The 23,957-nt window shown below is 44.9% G+C and overlaps 1 protein-coding gene across 6 annotated transcripts in view; it reads right to left on the bottom strand.

The window, feature by feature from the left end:
- The window catches only part of gtf2ird1 (GTF2I repeat domain containing 1), a 197,670-nt gene extending 175,762 nt beyond the window's left edge, over positions 1-21,908 (bottom strand). For 4 of the 6 annotated variants that reach the window (XM_072243216.1, XM_072243220.1, XM_072243219.1 and 1 more), the window contains exons 1-2: positions 20,493-21,009; positions 18,489-18,615 (exon numbers count right to left, since the gene is read on the bottom strand). The gene's annotated coding sequence lies outside the window, so the exon portion shown is untranslated. Of the gene's footprint in view, positions 1-18,488; positions 18,616-20,492; positions 21,010-21,410; positions 21,503-21,584 lie in introns of those variants that run through there. The other 2 variants (XM_072243217.1, XM_072243218.1) reach the window with 2 other exon arrangements.
- Positions 21,909-23,957: the final 2,049 nt, after the last annotated feature.

Genomic DNA, 23,957 nt, shown 5'->3' with positions numbered 1-23,957 from the left:
AGGATGAATGGAATTGCTCTGTGAGGCAGCACAAATTCAATGTGTCAGGCGACCTCCTTCTGTGTGGTAAGTTAATATGGAATATAAAGATTTGGCACATACAAGGTACAACACAAAACGTCTGCAATTGGTCAATAACACTTCATAGAACTACTTTTGAAGAAATACAATAGCCTTTTTGGTTAATAGCGAGGTCATTATGTTTGTCTTCTTGTATCACTTTCAATATTGGCAAAACATATTCCATCAAATAATGTACCCTCAGGCTGAGTGTTGTATCAATCGAAAGAATCAATTTTAACAGCAGAGGAAGCATGGATTGCAGCACTGCTTGAGAGACCGGTTTTAACCCCGCAATTCTTTTCAAAAAATACCAGAGAACTTAATTCAATCAAAAATATAATGTTACCCAGACAAATACGCTGGAACGGATTAGAGTTCTCACAGCCACAATGCTTCAACGGTAGGGAGCTTGCTATCACACACACCTTCACCAGTTAAAATGGAACCAGATGTTCAAAATGGGCACATGGTTAACTTGTTCATAGAACACCCATTACCATTACACTGCTGATGGCTGCATTTAAGTCAGATCAGTGATCAATACCAGCTAGGCACTACTCTGAAAATGGAACTATCATTTGTGCTTTTATAAGAATGATTGATAGAAACTTTTATAGTTTACCACAGGGCAATATAGTCCAGCTACATTCCTCTTAATTATGTAAAAACCTATTATGCCTTGTTCTAAATTAAACGCAAAATGTATTGCCATATACCTATTATTAATATAGGCTTCTTACCACAGCTCCTGTTTGGTCAGGTAAAGATTGATAATGTTGAAAAACATTTTCCTCTCCAGGTAGCTCAGATAATACAAATGATCACCCTAACTCGAGTCCATCATATGACATACCCTTGTTTTGAAGCCCATGAAATTTAATGCTGCTGCTCAGAATGGGTTGTGCAAGTTCTAAAAGGCACCCTACAATTTACTCTGCAATTTTTTTGTTATATGATTTACAAGTTACTCCTGTTTGCCTGGTTGAGTTTGTTTATCATTTGAAAATACAACCACCTAACAAGGCCTTCCCAACACATGCAAGATGCTGGAGGAACTCCGCAGTTCAGGCAGCATCTGTAGCAAAGGGTTAATAATCGACAGTTCGGGCCGAGACCCTTCATCAGGACTGAGGAGGAATGGGGGGGGGGGGTGGTTGTGGTGGGAGAAGATGCTAGAATAAAAATATGGGGGAAGAGCGGAAAGAAGCTAGCTGGAAGGTGATAGGTGAAGCCAGGTACGTGAGAAATATCAAGGACTGGAGAAGAAAGAATCTGATAGGAGAGGAGAGTGGACAATAGGAGAAATGGAAGGAGGAGGGGACCCAGGGGAAAATAATAGGCAGGTGTGAAGAAGTGAGGAATAGAGGAAGGGGGGGGCAGAAATTTTGTTCACCAGAACAAATCAATATTCATACCATCGGGTTGGAGGGTACCGATATGGAACACAAGGTGTTGCTCCTCCACCCAGAGGACAGCCTCCTACCTGCGATGTTGCTGTAAATAACAGCTTCTCACTATGAATGCCCACTTACATTTATAATTGGTAACATCTTGCAAACTGCTTTGGGTACAAAAGGAACACTATTTTTCCATTCAGGATTTTAAAAGTTATTTCCATAGAGCAGTGGTCCCCAACCAGCATGTGCTACCGGGCCACGCGGAAACGATACGAGTCAGCTGCACCTTTCCTCATTCCCTGTCACATACTGTTGAACTTGAACACCCCCTCCCCCCCCGTCGGCCAGTCTGCAAGAATATCGTCAATATTAAACTGCTCCACGGTGTGCTAAAGGTTGGGGACCCCTGCCACAGAGAAAACGGGGGTACAACATCACATTTGCGCATTGACATACAAAAAGAAAGTAAATGGTTTTAGGCTGATCTCTGCCCAGGACATCAACTGATCAGCAGGAAGGAATGCAGAGCACAGGGATGGAAAGGATCCCAGCTGCAATTAAGGAGTGAGATCAACGAGCTCAGCCCGGAAAACTGGAGCACCTGATAAATTATATAACAAAAATATTGCAAAGTAAATCATAGGAGTGCCTTTGAACTTGTACAACCCATTCTAATCAGCAGCACTAAATGAGAGCTAACTAAAGATCTTTTCTGTTGAATTATGATTAGGATTTGAGATGAAAATCAGGTTATCAGCCTAGATCGTGGCATTAATTGGAGTAATACTTTCTATTCTCCTTCCACTTTTCTCCCGGGGTCAACACTGCCACTTAGAAATCATCAGAATCAGATTTATTGCCACCAACACATGCCCTGAAATTTGTTGTGTTGTTGCAGTACGGTGGAAGGCTTAAAAAATATTGGAAGTGACAATACAAAATAAATAGTGCTAAAGAGGAACTAGGGAGGTGATGTTCATGGACCGTTCGAAGATCTGATGAAGCTGGCCCTGGAATGTTGAAAGTGGTCTTCAGGCTCCCATACCTCCTCCCCAACGACAGTAACAAGAGAAGGGCATGTCCAAGGTGGTGAGAGCCCAAATGATGGATGCAGGCTTCATGAGGTACCACCTTTTGAAGTTGTCCCTGATGTCGAGGAAAGTAGTGCCCGTGATGGAGTTTGCTGAGTCTACGATGCTCTGCTGTTTCATTCAATCCTGTGCATTGGCACCTCCGTACCAGGCGGAGATGCTTCCAGTCAGAACGCATCAACTGTTCGCCGGGGCCACTGACCTTAATTATCCTTCACTATCTTTCTCAAAAGGTCCAGTCTTTGAACAAGTCCAAGTATGAGACTTTGAAAAGAATCACATAATACCCGAATTGATATTCCTTTGTCTCTCCCCCCGCCCCACCTTCTCCCATGATGATTTTACCATCAACTGCTGTCTGAGTGTCCAGCACCTATAATCCAACCCACCTATCCAGCATGATAAATGGGACATACGAGGGAGCAGGATAGATTCTCACTCCTAGACCAAAAGGTTAAAAACAGCCTGCATTTACACAACTGCTCTAACATGAAGAAATCGCAAACATTACTATACAGAAATAAAAATCAGAAAAGACTGACAGCTAGCCAGAATGTCACAGAGATTCTAATAACTTCCTAAAACGAGGGGGACTGAGTTTAGATCAGCTGATGCCACAGCCAGCAATGGTGTGATGAGGAAATAGGAAGGGACAAGTCTATTGCCTTTATGTCACTGTACATAAAAATCAGCTGGCATAAAGCAAGAGATGAAGATATATCATTAACTAGCAACGCTAATACTTGGCAAGAGTACCCCTGGTGTCCTGCAGGCTCAGCACTCATCACAACAGAACAAAACGGCACAGGAACGGTCATGGTATCAATTTAAACTAATTCCATCTGGGTGCACCTTGTCTATATGTCCCCCTCCCCCATTTCCCCACCTTTTCACATGCCCGTCTAAAAGCCTACAACACCTTACAGTACCAATGACCCAGGTTCAATTCCCTCCACTGCCTGTAAGGAGTCTGTACGTTCTCCCCGTGACTGTGTGTGTTTCCTCCGGGTGCTCCGGTTTCCTCCCACAGTCCAAAGACGCACCGATCGGTAGGTTAATTGGTCATTGTAAATTGCCCCGTGATTAGAATAGGATTAAATCAGGCAGTGAGGCTTGAACTTCCAGAAGGGCCTATTCCACACTGTACATCAATCAATCAATAAATAAGATGTTATGAAAGGCATCTGTTGAACCTGACTTGTATCTAAAACTTTTAAGTCACTGTTATTTTTGAAGAAGGGTCTCAGCCCAAAACGTTGACTGTTTATTCATTTCCATAGATGCTGCCTGACCTGCTGAATTCCTCCAGCATTTAGTGTGTGTTGCTTTGGATTGCCAGCACCTGCAGACTTCATGTTTCTGACTGTTAAAGTTTTGAGTTCATTCCCTTTAATAGTAACGTGACTGAACTATTCTGTTCACTCGCTGCGTTATTCCCAATGATCCTAGTGGAGTAATCCACTCCGACAGAACTTCATGGTAAAATCAACACAGGGAGTAGATACTGGAAAGCTTAGAAAGCAGTGAGGTGGGGTGGGGTGGGGGACGACGAAGGAATAGTAATTTATGAGGCACAGCAATCATCTGGCAGGCCTTAACTATCAAATCAGACAACTGTCAGAGATAATAAATAAGATTCTGTTAACATTAGAAACATTCTCCTCAACTGCGGAGAGAGGAATAGCAGTTATGGTTCATATTCATGACCCTTCATTACAGTTGGACTATAATAACCCAAAAAATTCATTCTGCTTCTCTATCCACAGATGTCACCTGATCAGATGAGCATTTCCAATGTGTACACCATTAACACCAACTCATCCAGAAAATGATCTCTTGATATCTTAGATAATTTAATGCGTAGTCTGAGTCCCTAATCACAGCAGAAATGTTCTTATAAAGGGCAGCGTGTAGAATCCAAATTGCTACAGGCTATACAGCACATTGAATCCATGATGGCCCTTTGTAAAGAATCACTTCAGTCCCAAATCTCTATAGTCGGCAAGTTTTTCTCTCCCAGATGCCTGGCAAGTTTTCTTTGGAAGTAGTTGAGGTAATACAAATGCAACTTTTACGAGACACGTAGATAGGTACAGAGAGGAGAGAGGCTTGAAAGGCTATGGGCTGAATGCAGGCAATTGGGACTAGCAGGAAGGATGCATGATGAAATGGGCTGAAGGGCCTATTTCTGTGCTGTGTTATACCGGAGTTCAAAACACCCATCACCAGCTCCCAAAATTTAAATCCAGTTGATAATGCAGTGTTTTAAAATAACTAGCCATCAACAATAATGACCACAGAACCAGCAAGTTATTGTGAAAACACAACTGGTTTCCTAATGTCCCTCAAAAGAGGAAAGTCTAGCCTATTGAAACTACCAATGCGGGACTGTGGTGCACATGGTAGAGCTACTGCCTCACATCTCCAGAGATGTGGGTTCAATGCTGACCTCTGGTCCTAACTGTGTGGAGTTTCCACCAAGGACTGTGGTTTCGTCTCAAGTCAAGAAGACATGCAGATTGGTGGATTAATTAACTGCTGTAAATTGCCTCTAGTGTAGTTGGCGAAAATGTTAGGCAAATTAAAAATAGGATGAATGTTGCATCATTAAAGATGGGAGGGTGATAACAGTGGGTCGAAGGGGGTGTGTTCTGTGTTGTAGTGACTATTAAGTGCCCCCTGAAATGACCGGATGCACTGTTCCTGCTAGAGTGAAGGAGAGAAAGAATAAAACCGGACAGATGAGCAAAACCAGCGGGGGTATGTCAGAGAAGCAGATAGGGAGACCTCAACGCAGTGTAATAGTTAACACAGCACTTTACAGTACCAGCAGCCCAGGTTCAACTCCTGCCTCTGCCTGTAGGGAGTTTGAATCCTCTCCCCGTGCACCGTGCGAGCTTACTCCAGTCTTCCCCCACGGTCCAAAGACGTACCGGCTGGTAGGTTAATTGGTCATCGTAAATTGTCCCGTGATCAGGCTAGGATTAAATTGAGGGATTTCTGGGCTGCAGGGCTCCAAGGGCCGGAAGGGACTGTTTTACTATAAATAAATAAACAAACACCAGCAGAGCAAATGATATGAGAAGATACCCTCCACTATATCGTACGCTACATGGAACGGTCTTTGAACTGATCTGGCAGTTGACAACTGTGAGGCATTGACATCTACTACTCCAATCTGAACTCCGTGGCCTAGCATATGCCCCACTCGAGCTTCATTATCCAGCACGGATTATCCACCTTGAAGGACAAATCCTGAAAGGCATGGAAAACCGCTTCAGTCACACAAAATTAAAGTGCTGGCCTAATGAAACTGCAGCACGAAACAACATGGGAGTTAATGTCAGTGCCATTGCAAAGAATGTGTCACGCCGCCTCTACATTTTTTAAAAAAGAAGTTTGTGAAGATTCTGCATGTCATCTAAAACTTTGGCAAACTTCTATAGATGTGTGGTGGAGAGCTTACTGATTGGTTGGCGCATACAAGTTTATCAATACAGCCTGATATAGAAACACCAACATCCTTGAATGGAAAATTCTGCAAAAAGTAGTAGTTATGGGTTAGTCCATTGCAAGTAATGCCCTCCACACCACTGAGCACATCTACACAGGAAACCAGTATCCATGATCAGGGACCCCTGCCACCCAGGCCATGCTCTCTTCTTGCTGCTGCCATCAGGAAGGTAGTACAGGAGCCTCAGGACCCACACCAGCAGGTTCAGGAACAGTTATTACCCTCAACCATCAGGAAGGAGGTACAGGAGCCTCAGGACCCACATCACCAGGTTCAGGAACAGTTATTACCCCTCAGCCATTAGGTTCCAGAACCAAAGGGGATAACTTCGCTCACCCCATCGCTGAACTGTCCCCACAACCTATGGGCACATCATCTCACATTCTCAATATTTATTGCTTATTTATTATAATTATTTCTCTTTTTTTCTTGTGTATTTGCACAGTTTGATGCCTTTTGCACACAGATTGTCCACCCCGCTGGGTGCGGTCTTTCATTGATTCTATTATGGTTATTGGATGTGTTGGGTATGGCCGTAAGAAAATAAATCTCAGTTTGTATATGGTGACATGCACTTTGATAACAAGTTTACTTTGAACTTTGCATTTCAGATACTTATCTCAGCTATTCTGACAGCACATCTGTACCAACGAAGAGGACAAGGACAAGGCAGCAAAAAAAAACATCAACGCCTGTAGATTCCTCTCCAAGCTGTACACCAGTCTTACTGCCAGATTTTCCATTGTCAATGGGTCTCTATCCCAGAACTCTCTCCTCAACAGTACTCTGAGGGCACCTTCACCCGAAGGAGCCCAGCAACTGACGGCAACAGCTCACTAAATCTTCTCAAACTCTTTCAGGGAAGAGCAACAAAAGCTGGCTTTGCCAGTGGCACCAGACCTGACCCTCACCCCATAAAGTGAACAAGCCTTAAAAAAGAAGAAAGCATTTTAAAAGAACCAGCTTGGGATGAAAGAGGAGCTATTCATTGTTTGCAGCAAAAACCCTTCTGTAGACGTGTGGTGGAGAGTATATTGGCTGCATCACAGCCTGGGGTGGAAGCACCAATGCCTTTGAACTGAAAATCCCACGGAAAGTAGTGGATACAGGCCAGTACATCACCGGTAAAGCCCTCCCAACCATTGAGCACATCTACATCAATGCTGTTGTTGGAAAGCAGCATCCATCATCAGAAACCCCCACCACCCAGGCCTTTCTCTTTTCTTGCTACTGCCATCAGAGCCTCAGGACTTACACCATCAGGTTCAAGAACAGTTATTACCCCCTCAGCCATCAAGCTCTTGAACAAAAGGGGATAACTACACTCAACTTCACTTGTTCCCACAGTCAATGAACTCATTTCAGGGGTTCGTTATCTTATTTATTTATTTTACTGAGATACAGCCCTTTGAGCCCCATTGGCCAACAATCCTTGATGTAACGCTTGACTATTCAGGGGATAACTTACAATGACCAGTTAACCTCCCTGAGGGAGGAAACTGGAGCACCCGGAGGAAACCCCACCCGGTCACGGGGAGGAGGTACAAACTCCTTACAGGCAGCAGCGGGAATTGAACCGGGGTCACCTGTACTGTAGAGCGCCGTGCTGACCGCTACACTACTCTGCCACCCAATTTATGTCTGCATTTGCAGAGTTTGCTGCCTTCTGCAGCCTGGTTGACCTTTCACTGATCCTGTTATAGTTACCATTCTGAGGATTAATTGAGTATGCCTACAAGAAAGAGAATCTCAGGGTTGTATATAGTTACATGTACTATAAGTACTTTGTTAATAAAACTTACTTTAAACTTTCAAAATTCCTCACTCAAGAAATCAATAGCACGGGCAGGACCAAGAGGCTGCTGTTGTTTCCGGTGCATGCTCTTTGTGCTGAAAAAGTATGTGCGAATGATATTATGAAGGTGGGGTAGGGGGGTGGAAGGGAGAAGACACCGCACCTACAGCCTGCAGAGTGCTGCTCTTGTAGTTGCGGAGCACAGTGGGTCTGAGACAAGCTGTAGGCTTCATACTGGGTCCTTTTATCTCAATGCCTCAGGTCCCTCTATATTTATGTGACCAGGGTAGAAAATTCGCAATCCTAATTCCAGGACCCTTGTGTCCATGGTGACTGTGATTCATCTCCTAGGAAACTAATCTTGTGGTATTTGAACAATGTAACTGTGGTGTTTAATCTCTCGGAGTCTGATCTTTTTATCTGCACAGTTTATTCCATGATTACACGTCCCAGAACAGCAAAGCACAAGCGTGCTGTTGATTCATAAACAAACACAAATAAATGAAGTGCCTGCGAACAGAAGGGAGACCCGCCAGCTGTAAATATAGTCGAGATGTGTCTCCACCAGGATATCCTACGTTATATACTAAGGTACAGAACTACCAGATTGGAAAAGACCAGCTGCATCACTAGCCTGGTCCGTCCTTGCGGGGTATTAAACAACCTTTCCTGCATCTCCTTGGCAACTAAATGCTATCTAGCAGTGTGGGAGCAAGTGAGGTTAGTTTATCGGAGGTCAGGGAGAAAATATGTGGAGCAGAGCCAACTGCGTTACCGGTAGGACTTGCTGTCTCAGACAGTTGTGAAGGAGAGGCCGGAAGTTTCATTTCAAATCACCACTTGGTCACATTCCCAGGCGCTGTATGTGGGACATTTCATGAAAACCTTTTGATTCCATCATTCCAGAGGCCTTTGGAGCATCCTTATTCAAAGCGGCTGTCCAGTACCGTACACCTGCTATATTATAGTATACAAGGCTTAACCTCAACCAGTCCCAAAACTGACTGGGTGCATCATCAATGCCAAAGCATTTCTCAAGTGTTCTTCCTGCAACATTGCATTTCACTTCCAATAAACTTCCTGTGGGAGTGGAGATGCCTCTCAAAGTCCAGCCCTAGGTCCCCGTCATGAGAGGTGGAAACGGGTAAGGCCAGCCAGCAGGGCTCTGGTGAAGCTGTATAAACCAATCCCTTGAACAGTGGATGCAAAGGATTGCAGAAGCGTTGGTGGACTCCAACCATACCATCGACTTCAGAGGACAATGGAGACGGGAGGTCATCAACGGTCTCTGCTCCACTGGGAGCCAAGGGGACCAAGTAAGGAAGTGGAGCTAATCAAGGGATTTACTGCATACAGTTCCAGCTGTCCCACTATAGGAAGGATGTTGAGGTTTTGGAGGCTGCAGAAGGGGTTTACCAGGATGCTGCCTGGTTTAGAGGGCACATACAATCATGAGGCTGGATAAACTTGTGTTGTTTTTCCTGCAGCGGTGGAGGCTGAGGGAGATCTGATAGAGGTTTACAAGATTACGAGAGGCATAGATAGATAGACAGGGAGTACCTGTTTCCCCAGGGATGAAATGTCTAACACCAGAGGACATGCATTGAAGGTGAGAGGAAGTAGACTCAGGGGGATGTGAGGGGTAAATTTTTTTTTTTTACTCAGAGAGTTATCCAAGCCTGGAATGTGCTGCCCAGTACGGTGGTAAGAGGCAAGTGCATTACAGGCTCTTAAGAAATGCTTGGATGTAAAGAAGATGGAGGGATGTGGACATTGTGTAGGTAGGAGGGTGTTTTTGATTTGCTCTTTAGCCGGTCCAGAACAACACTGTGGGCCAAATGGCCTGTTCCTGTGCTGTACTGTTTTCTGTTCCAAGTTCTAAGAGGAGATTGTTTAACCTACATCTCACACGCTCTGGAATGAAGATCACTCCAACTTCAGCCATCAAACTGCAGTATGCAGACGATGCTTGCACATGCACATAATGGTAAAGTCAGCAATTAAATGACAAGATTAGGCTCACACCTGACATCCACAAAGGCGGTCTACCAACCTGCCCCTACTGTGCACTTCGCCTTCCAGCAGTAAAGATCCACCTCAGAAAATTGCGGACCACCTACATATCACAGGGGCCGACCCTCATTGAAGGTCGACCTTGATTCACCATTACTGTCAAAATGCCAGCACAGGCTTTGGCTGTGCTTGAAGATCAAAATCTAGGACTATACTCGTGGTTTACCACCTCCCCCACCCCCAACATTTCTGTATACTTTTGATACAAGAGGGACCTTAAAGACACTGGAAGGATACCTCTCCAACACAAGGCAGCAAAATCTTCCACATCCACTGAAAGGATAGTTAAGATCAGCATCCTCCTGAGGCCAAGAGACCCAGCGTCAGGGCTCACTCACAGTCCATCAGCTCCAATGAACAGAGCATATTGTTCACATGCTCTACACTGAATTCACCGAGATAAGGTATAACCAAGAGAGCAGAGGAAGCAACAAGAATGATTGCTAATCCACCTTGGGAAAATGTAACATTCCCAAGGAGTTAATCAAAAAGAAAGACCAAATTCATTTTAGTATATTTTCTCCACAATCTCACCTTTCCCAATCCCCAACCTCACTTTACCACCAGATACAATCAGGTGGTTTTGTAAGGCTGATGATTCACGACATTGGGATTACAACAAGAATCCCTCCCAAGCGAGCCCAATTCCTGCAAGTCACATGTTTAAAAAAAAAATGAGGATCGAGTCTTCCCATCCCTACAGCCTTACCCAGATTTTCTCTAACGGGCAGGAAAGGGAAAAATATTATCTGCATCAATTACTTACTGTGCTGAAAGGAGTACATTTTCAGTATATTCTCTCTCAGCATACTAATGGGAGGGCTTATCCATTAAAGTGAGTTTGAACAGGTTTAAGCAGCTAAGCATGGTCCTTTGAAGATGGTAGGCAGGCCTCTTCCCATCCTTTCACACTCACCAATGCCTTGTCAAGTGTTCACCAGCACTGTGATGTGGCACTAAACAAAATGAAACAAGTTCCTCCCAAAATCCTCCAGAGACAGTTTACTTCTTCTGGATCTGGTATAGTCCTGGTGAAAGTCACATGAAGGAAGGACGGTGTGACCCAGCAACCCAGCAGGGTAACCAGATCGAACAAACCAGGAGAAGTGGTTTGATAACTAGGCTGCTACAGACTCACAGAGAATTTCATGGAGGAGGTGCACTGGCTAGTGAAAGGAGCATTGAGGAGTTGGTAGACAGCATTCTGAGAAAAAAATACTGCTGGGCATGGGGAAGGGGAATTAAAGTGATACGAGACAAAAAAAAGTTGAGAATTGTGAAATGTGTATTTCAGCAAGTGCAAGCATTGGGAGCGACGTTTTGTGCCAAGTCCACAGAAAGGAACCAGCTGTACTGTGACAGGTCATACATTGCACTTAAATGTTATCGAAAGAGAAATGAGGAGCACTGTACTACGTCTTGGAATGCAGTTTTAGGAGCTTGAGGAGATTTGGTTTGTCACCGAAAACACTTGCAAATTTCTACGGATGTACCATGGTGAGCATTCTCACTGGCTGCATCACCGTCTGGTATGGTGGGCTACTGCATCAGATCGAAATAAGCTACAGAGAGTTGTAAGATTAGTCAGCTCTATCTTGGGCGCTAACCTCCGTAGTATCCAAGACATCTTCAAGGAGTCATGCCTCAAAAAGGCGGTGTCCATCAATAAGGACCCCTATCGCCCTCTACTCACTGTTACCATCAGGTAGGAGGTACAGAATCCTGAAGGTACACACCCAGTGATTCAGGAACAGCTTCTTCCCCTCTGCTATCTGATTTCTGAATGGACATTGAACCCATGAACTCTACCTCACTACTTTTTTATTTCTATTTTTGCACTACTTAGTTAATATACATATTTACATTTTTGTATGTGTATACACACACACACACACACACACACACAGAGCAATTCAGCTTTTTTCTTTATGATCAAGTATTGCATTTTTCTGCTGCTGTAATGTTAACAAATTTCACAACATACACCGGTGATACTAAACCTGATTCACCTTCCCTTTCTTCTTGCAATTATCATCATCCAAACTCACTCCCCTGCAGCCTTACCTCCAAGAGGCTCAAGGTTTTAGAAACACTGCAGCGTGGAGCAACCACCCAACTGGTCCTAATTTCCTACACTTGGCCAATATTCCTCCAAGGCCTGCCCCTCCTCGTACAAATCAAAGTGCTTCTTAAACGTTTCCTACTGTATTTGCCTCAACCACTTCTGGCAGCTTACTCCAAGTACTCACCAACCTCCATGTGAAAAAGTTGCCCGCAAGGTCCCTTGTAAATCTTTCCCATCTCAATCTAAATCTATGCTCCCTCATTTTGGACTCCCCTACCTTGGGGAAAACACTAGACCATCCACTTTATCTATCCCTCTCACAAATTTTTAAAAAATATACAAGGTTTTCCTACATTCCAAGGAATAAAGACCTAGCCCGGCCAGGCTCACAACAACCTCATATATTCTTATGCACCCTTTTCAGTTTATTCACATTTTTCCTGTAACAGGGTGACTAAAACTGTATACAATACTCCGAGTGCAGTCTCACAATCTGCAATACAATGCCCCAGTCCCTGTACTCAGGTTGCAGCATCTCCTTCAAGGGCCTGTACACTATGTATTCCAAAGTCCCTGTTCCATTACACTGCCTAGTGCAAGTTCTATGCTTGTTGTCTTTTCAAACTGGCTCACCATTTTGCCAACTTCAACTATGACCAGCTGCCTCTAAAACTAGACCAAACTTTCCCTGGAGTTCTCTGCAGGTCCAATACTAAAATCACATCTTCCTCTAGTCCCTTCCCTTGTACCCTCTCTAAACTGGTCCCAACTGCCAGATGCTCCCAGTAAATCATTAACCAGTCTTCCAGTTTGACTAACATGGATACATTGCCCCTCAAATACTACTTCTGTCTTCTTCGAATCAGTCGTACTACCTCAATACCCAAACCGCCACTTCACCTCCAATCCTACTTTCCTCTTGTTTGACAACATGCCCCCACCAAATCTTCAATTTCCTCCAATTAAATTTCATGCCCTGTTTTAAGCACATGCTCCAGTTTCAAAAGGTGTGCTACAGGTACAAATTACAGTATATCCCAAGTGAGCATGGCAAAAGTAATGTCTCCTGCCGTACTCTATCTGCACCATGTTCTCCAATATAGTATCTCCACAGATGTATCTCCTCACTGCAGATAGAGTTTTTAAAATGGTGAAGTGCAGTCCCTTCTATTACAGAGGGAGTTCGCTGCCATTGTGATTAATGGCATTTACGTTCCCCCCCGCCCCCGGTGCTAGTGCTGGGGAAGTGTTGCAGGAGCTCTATTGCACAATCTGCAACCTCGAAGCCACTCGCCCCAATGGAGTCTTCACTGCGGTTGGTGACTTCAATTATGCCAACTTAAAAACAATCCTGCCAAACTTCTACCAGCACGTCAACTTTGCAACCAGAGGAGAGAATATATTAGAGCTGGTTTATGCCAATATTTGTGGAGCCTAGAAGGCTAACCCCCCCCCCACCCCCACCACAGATACTCAGACCATGTATCATTGCATCATCTCTTAACGCATGCATTACTAAATGACAATAAAAGAGGACTGCTTGTCCTCATAATCTAATCTAATGTAGCCATTTGCTAATCCCTGAACAGAGGCCACTGGTAAAAGAAGTCAAACCAGCTCACAGGGAGATCAGGGCCTAGCCTGAAGATGCCAGCTCAGTGTCACAGGTCTGCTTTGAAAGCACATTCAGGGAGACGGCTATCTACCAACATTACGTCAACATTCATCAATATGTGGGATCAGTGTCTGGCTGCATTGAGGACGTTATCATGATTGAACACTACACTGCCAGGGCAAACCAGGAACCATGGATGATCAGAAGCTCATGCACAGGTTAGAGATCAGCGTGCTGCCTTCAGATCGGGGGGCAGGACAAACCCAAGCTCAGCAACAGCCATGCTCTCCCGCGCCATGAGGACGGCAAAGTCCGAGTATGCACAGAAAATCCACAGACATCTTTGTGACACCAGGGACACGTGGGTTACGTAGAAAGGTATACACACCATAACCAATTACAGGTCCACCCTGAGCTTCACCAACAATGATGTCTCCCTTCCAGATGGGCTGAATGCTCTCTATGCATGATTTGACCAAATGTGACATCAGGGAAAGCCCCCTCTCTCCCTGAGGAACAGGCAGGCTATCTGTCCACAGCTGAGGTGGAGAGGATCCTAGCCAGTGTAAACCCATGGAAATCTGCAGAGTTAAACAACATACCAGGTCAGGTTCTGAGGGACTGTGCGGTCCAGCTAACAGCGGTCTTCACGGATATCTTTAATATCTCCCTGAAACAGCACCCTGTGCCTGAAGGCTTTAAGGCAGCCACCATCATTGTCCGAGAGAGCAACGGTATCTGGCCTAAACGATTACCGCCCAGCGGCACTGACTTCAACAATCATGAAGTGCTCTGAGCAGCTGGTAATGGATTGTATAAAATCCCACCTTACAGCTACATTGGGCCCTTTTCAGTTTGCCTACTGCTCAGACTAGTCCACTGACGATACCATAGCCTCAGTCCTCCATTCTGTCCTGTCCCAGCAAGCAAATAATACCTTACACGCCATGATGTTGTTTACTTATTTCAGCTCAGCACTTGACATGATCATCCCTCAGAGGCTGGTGGGTAAATTCTCCTCCTTGGGACTCAACACCCCTCTCTGTAACTGGATCTTGGACTTCTTGACAGAAAGACCCCAGCCAGCCTGAGTTTGCAGCAACATCTCAAACTCAACCACGCTGAGCACTGGTGCCCCCCCACTCCCCGGGGTTGTGTGCTCAAGCCGCTCCTGACTCACAACTGCACAGTCAGATTCAGCTCAAACCACATCACCAAGTTCGCTGACGATGGTACAGTGGTTGGCCTCATCAGTAACAATGACGTTGGCATACAGGGAGGAGGTAGACAGGCTTGTCGGTTGGTGTGAAAACAACTCGAGTTTCAACATGGACAAGACAAAGAGAGATGATTGTGGACAGACTGACCACTCCCCATTGCACACGGAGAGCGTGAAGAGCAACAAAATTCTTTGGTATGCACATAACAGACAGTCTAACCTGGTCCCGCAACACCTTCTCACTAATCAAGAAGGCACAGCAGTGTCTATACTTTCTGAAGGGACTGAGGCGCGCAAGGCTCCCGTCCCCACTTTAACAACTTTCTAGAGGAGCACCATCGAGAGTATCCTGTCTGGCTGCATCACCGTGTGGTACAGAAGCCGCAAGGCAGCAGACTACAAGACACTACAGAGGATAGTAAAAACTGTTGAGCAGATCATCGATGTCTTCCTCACCTCTGTTTGTGACACTTACCAGAAGCGTTTTCTATGAAGGACACAAAGCATTGTTGAGGATCCCTACCCATCGCACAATCTCTTTGAACCACTACCATCAGGAAGGAGGTACAGGAGCATCAGGACTCGGACTGCCAGACTGGGTTACAGCTTCTTCCCTCAGGCTCTGAGACTAATGAATACCCTGCCACCATCGAGGCCTCGTCACTAGGACAGTGAGCTGTTTACTGTACTGTTTACTGTTTATCTGTGCTGCACTTTACTACAGGCATATTGAATTATATTTTATTAACTTATTTATAGTATAATATTTCAGCTTCATGAGCTGTGTGGGTGCACCATGGTCTGGAGGAATGTTGTTTCGTTCAGTCATACATAATCAGACGGCAATAAACTTGAAATGTTGTATGAAGCACACAAACCATCACTGTTCTGTTGAGAAGTGATGGCAAACCTGTTTTGAAGTCTTTTCCATTTCTGAAAGTTTTCACGAAGTGACTGAACACAAGCCAAGTCTTGTTTGCTTTATCAGAGTGTATTCTCTTCAAGAAGCCTGAACAGTTTCATTGCCTCATTGAATAAAAACTTTTTCACACAACAGACTCGTTGGCTGCTGTTGGTTGCTTGGAGCTGGTATAAATCCATATTTCAGATACTCCACACTACATTATCTACACTTCTTCATTTCTGCCATTTTCGTTATGGATTAACTATCGTGGTCAGTCGTCTGTTGTTTAAGTCCAACCTCAAGCACTGTGATCATAGCTCAGGCAAAACCCGCCTCTCTGCCTGAAGGTACATAAAGTGGGGCAGTGATATCTCGGTTGGGCTGTGCACTGCAGAAACGCAATCAAGATTCTGAACTTTACCCCATTAAATGCCCCTATCCTAATTAACAGGAATTGCGTCACTGTGTGATCAGAGTATGGGAATCGTACTAACACTGTGCTACAGTAGTGAGCGGCAATAATGTGCGAGCCAGGCTGAGAAATAACATAATTTCTTCAGTCCAGATTTCCCATGATATGCCAATTACACAAGTGTCACATTGCTTTTCAACAACTGTAACATGCTTTGACCAAAGTCTAAGAGAATGGTGGCTCAGCAAGAGATGAGATGATTATGTGATCATTGTGATCAACTATGAGGCAGGGGATCAAATGCTTAATTTAAGAAATTAATTACTCATTATAAGTCTGTAATCCCTCAGCTCCCCTTCCCAAGCTGTGAACCCCTCACCACCTCCTTTCTCTTTATCACTTCCTTAGAAATTCCCGCTGCCCCCACTGTATTAGGCAAACCAGTCACTTGTCATCAGCTCCTCTCACTATTTTCCACATTCACCACATCATTTCTCATCCTGTCAACTATATGAGAGTGGAGTTACCTGTTGCCTTGATGACCCAATTATGAGCATCTGCCTACATATCCACCAATACTGGGGCTGCCTTTCTCTAAGTCCACTTCTGGCACAGCTCATGTGCAGATGAAACCCTTACCCATATTTTTGCTACATCTAAATCTAGATGATTCCAATATGCTCCTGACTGGCCACCCGTGTTCTACCTCCATTAACTTGAGCTCAAAGTCAAATTATTGTCAGGTGCACAAGTGCATGTCTATACAGGTGCAATGAAAAATTTCTTTGTGGCAGCACATATCATCTGATGTACAACATTCACAAGAAAAACAGAAACTATGCAAAATTATATGAAAATAAGCACATTAAGAACAAAAAGAAACTAAGTCCATTGTGGTGTAAACACGAGGAAATCTGCAGATGCTGGAATTTCAAGCAACACACATAAAAGTTGCCAGTGAACACAGCAGGCCAGGCAGCATCTATTGGAAGAGGTACAGTCGACGTTTCGGGCTGAGACCCTTCGTCAGCACTAACTCATTTAAAAACGCAAACACAAGGAAATCTGCAGATGCTGGAATTTCAAACAACACACATAAAAGTTGCTGGTGAACGCAGCAGGCCAGGCAGCACCTATTGGAAGAGGTACAGTCGACGTTTTGGGCCGAGACCCTTCGTCGACTGTACCTCTTCCTAGAGATGCTGCCTGGCCTGCTGCGTTCACCAGCAACTTTTATGCGCGTTCCATTGTGGTGTAAAGTGGTCACGATGCTGGGAGAATGAGGTCGTAATTAGGGTTGTACAGGTTGGTTCATGAATCGAATGGTTGAAGGGAAGCAGCTGTCTCAACTCTGCTACCTTTACTCAACCAACTTATGTTCATTCACCATCCTTACTTAACTGTCCTCTATAGTTTCACCCTCAAATTTAGATACCTCATTTAGCCTTCTAACCCTTTAAGATATCTATGGCTCTCTGAACCGCAGCATCTGCAAGTGCATCTGCCTTCAATTGTCCAGGTCTTATGCTGTGGAGCTCCTTCTCTAAGCCTCTCCTTTCCCTCTCATTCAGTCTTAAAATAGGTTTCTTTGACAATCTGCAAGTTTGCAACATTCCCCCCCCCCCCCGCCATGAGAAGCATCTCAGGCTACTTAGCTTGTTGACAGTGATGTAGAAATAGAAGTTGCTGGTTTAGCAACCATAATTTTGTTGCGGCGCAGCCCGTAGCCACAGTTAGCGCAACGCTTTACAGCTGAACGACCCAGGTTCAGTTCCTGCCGCAGTCTGGAAGGACTTTGTACGTTCTCCCCAGGACAGCGTAGGTTTCCTCCAGGTGCTCCCATTTCCTCACACGGTTGGTGGGCACGCTACATTGGTGCTGGAAGCACGGCAAGACTTGTGGGTTACCTAGCACAATCCTTGCTGAGTTTTGATTTAATGCAAAACGATGCATTTCACGGCATGTTTCCACATACACGTGACAAACAAAGCACCTCCAATAGGCTTCATGAGAAACTGGAGGGAGAAACAAAGAAATCTTTGTGCTACAGTAATATAGTCAGTATAATTTTTTAAAAATTCATTGTAAAGATAACATCTAAATCATATCCTGCAGAGCACCACAGAATGCAAGGTCATGATACCAAGAAGATCCTTGAGGTTCTCCTAGTCGTTACAAATAAATAAAAAGACGACAAGCGTACGTTCACAACCTCGATGACCGAAAGCACTTTACGGCCAATAAGGGCAAGCTTGAATTACAGCTACTTTTATGAGGTAGGAAATAATGCAGGTTTACCGTGTACAACATGATCATGGGCAGACAGCCAAAACTCCTTACCCAACAACACTGTGGAGAGCCTTCACCACACAGACTGCAGCAGCTCAGTAGGATGCCTCACCATCACCTTCTCAGGAGCAATTATAAATGGGCAATTTTTGCTGGTATTGCTATTGATGGCCACATCCTGTGAATAAATATACAAAAACGTTTAATGTTGCTGGTCTCGAATGATGTATCAGTTTAGCCAAAAGCAAGAGAAGTGTTTTTTAGTCCCAGGCAATTCTTTTACACCTATGTGAGAGAGAAAACTATAGCTCTGCTCAAATTCTTAACTCCCATCACCTTGCATTGGTACCATCTGCCCAAGGAGAGAGAAAGTGAACTTACAACCCACTCCTAAGCACAAGTGCAGCCAACTGTGTTGGAAGCTTTGACAAGATGTAACAATAACACTGCATCATCTTACATATCAGGTAGCAACTGCATCTCTGTGGCAGCACCTCCCGTCTTTCTTCCCGTATCCCTCGGAAGGCCATGGCTCCGAGGGTCTGAACATGAAAACATTGGCTCATTCCTCACAGTTTCAAAAGGGTCTTTGCTCTGTCCAAGGTAACATCCTTTGGACGAGGAGACAGCATTATCCAAGGTAGGGAGGCTTCCAGAGCTTCCTGCTAAATATTTATCACTCAACTAACACAATTAAATACAGACTGTCTGATCACGTTACTGTCTGGTGGGGACTCCCTCCACAAATCCACTTTCGCACTTCCCACAGAAGTTACTGGAGTTCACGGGTGCTTGCTCGCTGTGAAGTAGTTTGGGGGGGGGGGGATGTGACAGGAGACAGAGGAAACAACACTGTGGCAAGCCTTCACCACGGGGACTGCAGCAGCTCAGTAAGGTACCTCACCATCACCTTCTCAGGAGCAATTATAAATGGGTAAATTTTGCCGGTATTGCTATCGATGGCCACCTGTGCAGAGCAAGTTTCGCTCCATGCCAAATTTTCATGTCAGAGGTGACCATGGAATAGCTCTCTGCACTGGCTCAGGAAACTTCTAACAGACCGCCCAGAGGAGAGGTCGAACAGGCCAGTGACCCCACTATTCTCTTTGGAGAAAAATTGACACCAGTATCATCCCGAGGATCACTGCCAATAGTGACATTTTCCTAAAACAATTTTTCGATGTGGAAATTGCCTCACTACCTAGAAAGTCCCCCAACAATCTCCCAAAACCTGGATAACTCCCACCTCCCTTCCTAAATGCTGATAGCATCAGTCATCCCAGTGAAAACCGCAGAAACTGCTGCTTTCTTAGACACTGTTTTACAGATAACATCCAAGTCAGCAAATACAAGACACGGAAGAGCTTGTGACCTTAAGGAACCCCTTAAATTGGTTGCTTTTGAAAGGACGGCAACGCTGAAATATAACACGAGATTAAGGCCAGTCAAAGGGAGAGAGAACAAATTCAATCATGGTCAGTAAAATCAAAAGCGTGACGTATAAAAAGGAAAGCAAAAGCACATTTCAGGCAATTAAAGAATCAATAAATTCGTGTAATCGGGCGCTCCTGCAGAGATGTTAAGAATCGGGAATAAACACCGCGTAGTTCTTGGAGGCGGTGCGGGTGGGAGCAATGGTCTTGTTTATCACTCGGGATTGCTCACCAACTGCGGAAACCGACTGCGATTAAATTTGAAAACTGACGGACTCTGGTGAATGACCGGGTACAGTACTGTGTCCTGGCCTGCGTGCTCTCATTCCCCCCCCGCCCCCCCGCTCTCTGAGACACATAGCAGACTGCTGCACAACACAGATCGGAGTTGGAAGTGCCAAGAGTCGCCAGTGGGGGAAGGGGTGCCGCGCATAAAATGTCAGATTAAATAAACCAGCGATTTCCATAAAATCCCCCCCCCATTAGAACTCGGTTGAAATCCTGACTGACTGCATGTTGCACCCCAAGCAAGTCACGTGTCACCGCAGGATACAATATGTATCTTTAAAATATGAAACATTGTGACAACTTGTTCTGGTTTGTTTCTGTTATTGTTACTTACACCTTTAAATTTAGACGACCCACCACAGCGCTGATCTCTTCTTTCCCAAAAACACACACACATACAAACATACAGGAGTTCCTTGGGTTTAAAAAAAATTTTAAAAAACTTCCCAACGTCCTAGTTTTTTTTTCCTTAAGAGCAATCCGGATTTTTTTTTGATTTTCTGGATTTTTTGAGAATTACAATCCGAGGTCTTTTCCTGAAGGTGTATCTTTTTGTCCTGATTGCAGAGTAGGCACGGTTTGGCAGATTTTTTTTGCTGGCTCTGCTCAGACTAGCCTTTGTTCTCTAATCCCAGTAAACCAGAAACTCATTCGCCCCTGCTAATCCCAGCTCCAGTCCTACACACTCCTTCATTGGCTGTAATTTACATACGGATTAAGGCACACACATGTCCCATTCTTTCGCCAAATTACGGCACCTTGAAATTGACAAGAAGAGAGAAAAAGGGGGCGGGGAGACGAGAAATTGACAAGAAAGAGCGCGTGAAACCGCGCGCGTCATTTTCTTCCATTAAAACAGCCCCATCCACCCCACAAAGAAAAAAAACAATCGGAAATATACAGGGAGGGGGTGCGCAGGGATAAACCACTCCTCAATTAGGGAGTGTTAGATTTTGGGGGCATTTACTTTTTTTAAAATTCTAATAAAGAACCATATTAATTTGCGTTTATGAAGAGGATGCATCAAATAACCACGTTGGTTAATCTGCAAAATGTAAAGGCGCTGCAGGGTTTTTCCAGTGCTCTTCTCTGGGTGTAGATTACAGAGAGAGAGAGCGAGCGAGACCATGTGATCTTCCCACGGGGCCCATGGAAAGAGAGAGAGATACGCTCACATCAAATGGCCGACTGCACTGTTACCCTGAGTCCGCAGTTCGCCATCCCGTCGAGACCGTAAGGAAAGCGAGCAAACCTTCTGCAAAGCATAATGTGCATATTCAGCGGAAGTCCCGAATCGTCGGCAGATAACGCGCTCCTCTGCAAACAATATATAATACGTCTTTAAAAAAAACAAATCCAGGAGTTAACTTTTGCAGCGCGGCGGCGGCTCAGTTCTGCGGACAGCTGACAAGTAAATTGAACTCACCTCACATCTTCAATTGGTAGCCATTCTGTTAACTCTTTGAATGCTGTGTCGGGCCACTTGCTTGAGCTCAGTCACAATGCGCTTGAAGACTTTTCATTTAATCCCAGAGGTTTATATTGTACACAGTTAAAAGAATGCTTCCTTCAAAACATAAATAGTAGTTTCAGTCATGCCTCTCTGATCTGTTCCACTACTCAAGAGGAACAGTAGTGATCCTTCAATGATATCGGTTTCTAATCTAAGCCCCCCATCCCTTGATTTCTTAACGCTGAGAAAAAATCTATTAATCTAAATTGTTAACAAACTGGTGGACAAAACCCAGCCACCCCCATCCTCTGCAGTAAAAAATTCCAAAGATTCCCTTCCCGCTGAGCAAAGACTTTATGTATTCATTTCTGGTATGTGGGCGTCCCTGGTAAATCGAGTATTTATTGCTTATCCCTAATTGCCCTTGAGAAGTTGGTGGTGAGCCACAGTCAACAACCACTGCAAATCCTTTTGGTGAAGGAACTCCCACAGAGTGGCAGGGAGGGAGTCCTTGGATGTGGCCGCTGTAACTGTGAAAGGAAATGCAACACCATTTTCAAAGCCTGAGCCGTGTACATCTGGGAGGGGAACCTGCAGACGGTGGTGTCCTTGGTTCTCTTGTCCTTCGTGGCGGTGGAGATACTGGACAGAGCCGCCCAGATGGGTCACTGCTCTGTGTTCTGTCGATGGTCTGGACTGCAGCCGCTGTGCACAGGAGAAGTCATTGACGTGGTGACAATCAACTGAGCTGCACTGTCCTGGATAGGGTTGAGGCTTGCATGCATCCAGGCCAGCGGAGAGTGTTCCATCACATCGCTGATGGTTTGTGCATTATAGATGGTGACAAGGTTTGGTGTGTCAGGGGGCAAGTTGCTCAGCACAGCGCATATTCCGCCCTTATAACCACGGTATTCCAGTTTCTGGTCATTGACACCCCCCCCCCCCCCAGAATGTCTGGGGTACTTTGTGTTGGAAATCTGTTAAACGTTTGAGATATACCTGACCAAACCAGAGTCACAGACCAGCCTTCAGCTGTGGTAAGCCTTGCAAGTGATGGGGGGGGGGGGTGTTGCAAAGCAAAGGTGAGCGATATCACTGGCTGGCACAATTGAGAGCACCCTGACTGGCTGCATCACTGCCTGGGATGGGAACTGTACCTCCCTCAATCGCAGGACTCTGCAGAGAGTGGTGCACACAGCCCAGCGCATCTTTAGTTGTGAACTTCCCATGATTCAGGACAGTTACAAAGACAGGTGTGTAAAAGGGCCCGAACAATCACTGGGGACCTGAGTCACCCCAACCACAATCTATTCCAGCTGCTACCATCTGAGAAACAGTACCGCAGCATAAAAGCCAGGACCAACAGGCTCCGGAACAGCTTCTAATGCCAGGCCATCAGACTGATGAACTCACACTTAGTGTACTCTATATTACACTGACTGTTCTATTTATTATACATTATTATCAATTACTATGATTGGACATTGCACATTTACAGACATAACGTAAAAATTTTTACTCCTCATGTATGTGAAGGATGTAAGAAATAAAATCAATTCAGTTCAACAAGGCCAATGCATTTCTATACAGTGACACCAGACTCCTGTAGCCACTGTCAGTATTGCAGGTGTCAGACCAACCTTGCTGAGTGTAAACCCATGGAAAGCATCAGGCCCGGACCATATCCCTGACTGTGTCCCGCACAGATCAGTAGCTGGATTATTCACAAACATACTTAACCTCTTCCTACTCCAATCTGAGGTTCCTACCAGCTTTAATGATGCCACTATCATCCTGATACCAAATAAAAATAAGGTAACACGCCTTGACCCCTGATATCCACTATTAAGAAGTGCTTTAAGAGGCATCAATGACAACCTCTCAGACAACCCTGACCCAGTATAATTTGCCTGTTGCTGAAACAGGTTTACATCAGATCCCATCTCCATGGACCTACGGTCATCTCTGGAGCAGGTGGATAAGAAAGATGTCTATACCAGACTCGTATTTATTAACTACAGCTCCACCTTCAGTATCATAACTTCAAGCAAACTCATCCTACAATGATGCGACCTCAGCTCCCTACTCTGCTCTGTATGCACTCACCAATGTGTGGTCAGACTCTGCTCTGGCTGGATCTGAACGTTTGCTGATGACATCAAAGTAGTGGGCCAGATGTCAAGAAAGAGCAGAGGAGAGCCTAGTAAAATGGCATCATGACAACAACTATTCCCTCAATGTCAGCAAAACAAAAGGGCTGTTCAGTTACTTCTGGAAGAGGGGTGGAGTACACCCTCTTTTATTTATCAACAGTGCTGAGGTGGAGGTAGTTGAGAGCTTCAGATT

This window comes from Mobula birostris, chromosome 25 (assembly GCF_030028105.1).
Source record: "Mobula birostris isolate sMobBir1 chromosome 25, sMobBir1.hap1, whole genome shotgun sequence".
NCBI lineage: Eukaryota > Metazoa > Chordata > Chondrichthyes > Myliobatiformes > Myliobatidae > Mobula > Mobula birostris.
This window is presented reverse-complemented; position numbering and strand designations above follow the sequence as displayed.